The sequence below is a fragment of the Manihot esculenta genome, unplaced genomic scaffold, assembly GCF_001659605.2.
Source record: "Manihot esculenta cultivar AM560-2 unplaced genomic scaffold, M.esculenta_v8 Scaffold64, whole genome shotgun sequence".
NCBI lineage: Eukaryota > Viridiplantae > Streptophyta > Magnoliopsida > Malpighiales > Euphorbiaceae > Manihot > Manihot esculenta.
In genome coordinates, this window is record NW_025215481.1 from 1562897 (window position 1) to 1567896 (window position 5000).

Below are 5000 nucleotides of genomic sequence, written 5' to 3' on the forward strand. Positions count from 1 at the left end.
CAATAATTGGTTTGATTCGATTTTTTTTTTAATTTTATCTAATCGAACCAGAGTAAGTAACATCCCAAATACCAGTGCGCTGCTCCTCGCCAACGGGCCCGTGGCGCATTGCTGCTGCACGGGGAACTGTGCTCAGGAAGGCGCCTACGGGCCCGTGGCGCCTTGCTGCTGCACGGGAAACTGTGCTCAGGAAGGCGCCTACGGGCCCGTGGCGCCTTGCTGCTGCACGGGAACTGTGCTCAGGAAGGCGCCACCGGGCCCGTAGCGAATTGCTCCCACGCCCAGTGGCAGCCAATTGGCCCGTGGCTCCCTCCTGCTGTGCCCATTGCTCCCCAATGAGCCCGTGGTGCAACGTTGGGGTTGATGCTATTTGCACATGTTTTGCAAAATGAGGTTAGCATTGGTAAACAAGTATATCCCGTTGGCCAACCACCAGGCCAAAAGAGGTTCACGCAGTCAATTAATTGTACACTTCAACGAGCAAAGCGTGCCATTGTTTTCTGTACTGAACAAGCTCAAGCTTGAATACTTATACAATGACAATATCTTTCAACACACGAGAAAAAATATTGACCAACATTTTGCAATGGTTGGCTCACATGCTTGGACGCACACTTGCCATCATCGCATAGGCAATGAAAATCTATGGAGTGATTCTCTCTTACTCATTGAGACTATGAACCAATTATTGCAACCTCTATGAGTTTTTATCTATTTTATCTCACATTGCAAAAAGAACACGAAACAATATGTTGTGAGATCAAGAGCACTACCTCCTCCATTTACTTTTCCTATAGCCACCATGCATGCCCAAAATTGGCAAGAATTGTGACACAAGCCAATTCTCTTTGAAAAGTTTTAAAAAATCACCAAATGACAACTCAATTAAATTTGTTATATTTTTCTAAGGTGCCACACAAAATTTGGTGATTTTCTGACGAGTTATGTTTTTTTTATGATTTTCTGAATTTTTAACACTTAAAAAATAAAAAAAAATACCTAGACTGGATAAAAAATTTCAAAATTTTTGTAAAATTAGATTATATTCTTCTAAATATATCTGCAAAATATCAGGTCAAAATACCTAAAATTGAATTTTTTAGGGGGTGTGTCACTTCAAACATTGTCATGTCACCTCATGTATTGTCATGTCACCCCATGCATTGTCATGTCTCCGTGCAAAGTTTAAGAAAATCACCAAATAACAACTCAAATAAATTTATAATATTTTTCTAAGGTTCCACAAAAAATTTGGTGATTTTCTGACGGGTTTTCTATTTTTTATGATTTTTTGAATTTTTAACACTTAAAAAATAAAAAAAAATACCTAGACTTGATAAAAAATTTTCAAAATTTTTGTAAAATTAGATTACATTTTTATAAAGGTATCTGCAAAAAATCAGGTCAAAATACCTAAAATTGAATTTTTTAGGGGGGGTGTGTCACCTCAGACATTGTGATGTTTCCTCCTGCCACAGCCCAACTTGTTCCTAAGGCTCTTTAGGGGGGTGTGGGTAGTCACCCCCCTGGGGGGGCCAGCAAGGCCGGGGCCTGGGCATGCGCTAGGCCATATGTGGGCATCGGTATAGCATGCGAATAAGCTTGTTAGCCCCCTCTCCACCTCTACCTCTCGATTCAACATCGAAAAAAATTCTCGGGCGTGGTGGACCCGGTGGGGCCCATCCCGGGCCCGGTGGGGCCCATTCCAGGGCCATTGGTGACAGTTCAAGGAAATGATCCGGTGGTTTATCCCAATGCTTGGGCGTGTTAAATGGACGCTGGTGCAAGGTGTGGGCATGGCATTTGTGTGTTGTGCTCGTGCCGATGTGCGAGTTTCCAGGTGATGCACTGGGCTTCGGGATTTTGTTGTGCTAATATTTCCATCCAACTCGGCGGTCAGTACCTCAACTCCGACGACGAACTCAGTGCTATTGGGGCCGATCCCCATGCTTGGAGTATCAATTGGATGCTTGTGCAAGGCTTCGGTGTGGCATTCTAGTGCCGTGCTTGGGTCAACGTGCTGGCGGAAATGCGATGCAATGGGCATGGTGTGAGTTCCTGGTGGCATAGACTTTTGAGGCGTTTGGGTCTGGCGACAGGGCTGAAGCTATTGGGGTCGAAGGCTTTGCCGGGGGGTGTCAAATGGAAGCCGGTTCAAGGTGTGGATGCCGCACTCTGAACACAGGCGGACGTGCGATGCAACCTGTCTTAGTTTGTGTCCTTGGTGGTGTAGGCCTGCTGCTTGGTGGGGTGTTACGTTCCTCGGGGTCGTGGATGGACGTCGGGGCTGTTGTGGTTTTGCAATACCTAGGCTGGGGGGATGAGCTTGGTGCTAATTGTCACGGTCCAAAGGTGTTAGGACCAAGGACCCCCAAAATTGGAAGGAAAATTGGCTTTACAGGTTGTTGGAGCCAATTCTGCATTTGGGCCTGGGTGGCAGCCCAAATGAGGTTCAACGGGCTTGTGCTGCTGGTTGCAGGGGAAAAATGCCAACTGGGGCAGATTGGCCAGCAGACAGGTTGAACGGGCCCGTGGGTGCCAGGGGTGACTGGCACTGTTGGGGAAAACAGGCAGACTTGCGGGCCAGGAGGGCTAGCAAGCGAGGTTCACTTCGGGACTGGGCCAGGAGTGGAGCCCAGCAGGCCAGACGGGCTGGCAAAGGCAATGGAGGCAATCTGGCGAGTGGCAGGCCCAACGGGGTGCAATTGGGCCAGCCCAGCACGGGAGAAGGTGCTGGAAGCCAGGGGGCGTCGCCAGATGGAAGGAGGTTCAATGGGGCTGGAACAGTCGAGAAGGTTCCAGGGGCATCCGGAGATGTCCAGGCGCAGATGAGGTTCAGCGGGCACGCTGGCAGGCCGCGCGAGGCTGGCGGGCCGAGCGCGCAGATGGGGCGCGCTGGTGGGCCGCGTGCACGGGACGATGCTGGTTGGCCGCGCGGGGAAACGAGGTTCACGCGGGCTGGAAGACGCGCGAGAATTCCAGAAGCTTCGAGGATTCTCCAGGCGCTGCTGGAAGCTGCGAGGCGCGGGCAGAGAGGCGCGGGCGGGCCGAGGACGCGCGGGGCGCACGGGCCCGTAGCACGCCAAAATGAGGTTCATTGCCAGAATCTGCCAGAAAATTCCAGAACGTCCCAGATTGCTCCCAAACCGCCCAAACAGGGCCAGACACGTGGAAAAACACCAACCACGAGTTAAGGTCGGTTGAGCACCCTCATTTGCCTATAAATACCCCCATTGGCAACATGTAACTCAACAACTTGAGAGTGGGAGCCTCCAACACCAAAATAGCCTTTGGGACACCTTTGTACACACTTTGTGGTACATTTGTGAGCTTTCTTGTATTCTTGCCTTGTAAATTTTCCCAAGTGTAATATAAAAGCCATTTTCCCCAATTCTCTTCCCTTCTAGCTAGTTTAGCTAGTTTAGCTTCCTTCATCCCACAAGAAGCTGGCCGAGCTCTTCACAACCCTTCAAATTACTTTCCGCTGCGTGATTGTGAGGTTAGGCTGACTTAGCTCGACGGACTGAGCTGAGTGCCGCACGGCTTAAGCGATTTTTGGGGTTGGAATCATTAAGCCCGTGACAAGTGGTATCAGAGCCTACTTCTGCTGAGGTTCATTCTGCTGATACCATTGGGAAGTGGTATCAAAGCCATTGGAGGCAAATTCTGCCTGGTTCTGGTTGGCCAGCGGCAGCATATTGTGAGGTTTATTACTGCTGCATTGGAGTTGCCGAGATACCAGGGGTTGGTATGCTGCTTGAGTGAGGTTCAGCTTGCCTTTGTGAGGTTATTTCCAGCTGATTCTGGGCAAGAGTCTGCCAGAATTATTGGGGTGCTGGTTTGGCAGGAAGTGAGGTTATTTCTGCCAGTTTCTGGGCAAGTTGCTGAGCAGTTTCGGCAAGGGTGATTTTTGGCTGCAGAAGAACAGTCCAGCAAGGGTTAGCCTGTCCAGAATTGTGAGGTTGATTTCTGGGCATTGGTGGCAGATTTTCAGGGGAAGAAAATCTGTGTGCTGGAAGAGTAACCAGTGAGGTTCAAAACTGCCTACAGGGGTAGTGCAGTGAGGTTCTTTCTGTGAGAGGCCAAAGGCAGCAGAATTTTACCCGCGACCAAGTAAAGAGGAGTACTTGGTTCCCCCACCCGTTTTTGGAAGAAAGGAGGTTTTCAAGGGAAGGAAGCAAATCTTGCCAACAATGTCAAGCCCGACAAAGGAAGTTGGGATGGTTGGCTTGGGTGCTCCAAAAGGGAAGGAGCATGGCGACCTAAGGAGGAAGTTGGAGCCAAAGAAACCTAGCCAAGGGAGAGCGGAGCTAGGGGACTTTGAGGTCGAGCTCGCAAGGGTGCAATTGCGACTTGTCGATGATGATCTACGCTTCGAGGAGATAGAGTCCCACCTTGAGGAACTTGAGTCTAGTATAGACGAGGTTCGCGAGGAGATGCAAGGGGCACTAAATGAAGCCATCGACAAGGTGGTCAAAGAAGGTGAGTCTTCGAAATCCTCCCTCCTTAGTGAGATTGCCACACTTAAGGAAGAGAATGTGTTGTTAAGGGGTGAACTTGGGAAATTAGTAGAGGAGTTGAGAAGGATGAAAGGTGAGGTGGAAAGTTTGAGGAAAGATAGGGATTGTGAGTCCACTTCATCCATCCCTCTACTAGGCAAGGAGGAAGTCCCTAAGGAGAGTAGATCTTTGCGAAGGTGTTATTTTGCAAAGGTCCTCATAGAATGGTGAATGCCCAAGGAGGAGTGAGCTTGTTGCTAGGGAGCAAAGCAACAAGGAGACTCCGTTGGAGCCAAGGGTGGCACACTTGGGTTCTTTACAAGTGCGTGGAGCACTTGGACGGGTGGAGAATTTGGAGGAGCAAGATGAGGAAGCGGGTACCTCATCATCTTCATCATCTTCATCTTCATTTCATCTTCGTGTTTGAGGAAGGACCTAGGGGAATGTGGAGACCAAAAGGGTATGGAGTTGCCGAGGGAGCTACCACCAAGGGAAAAGGTG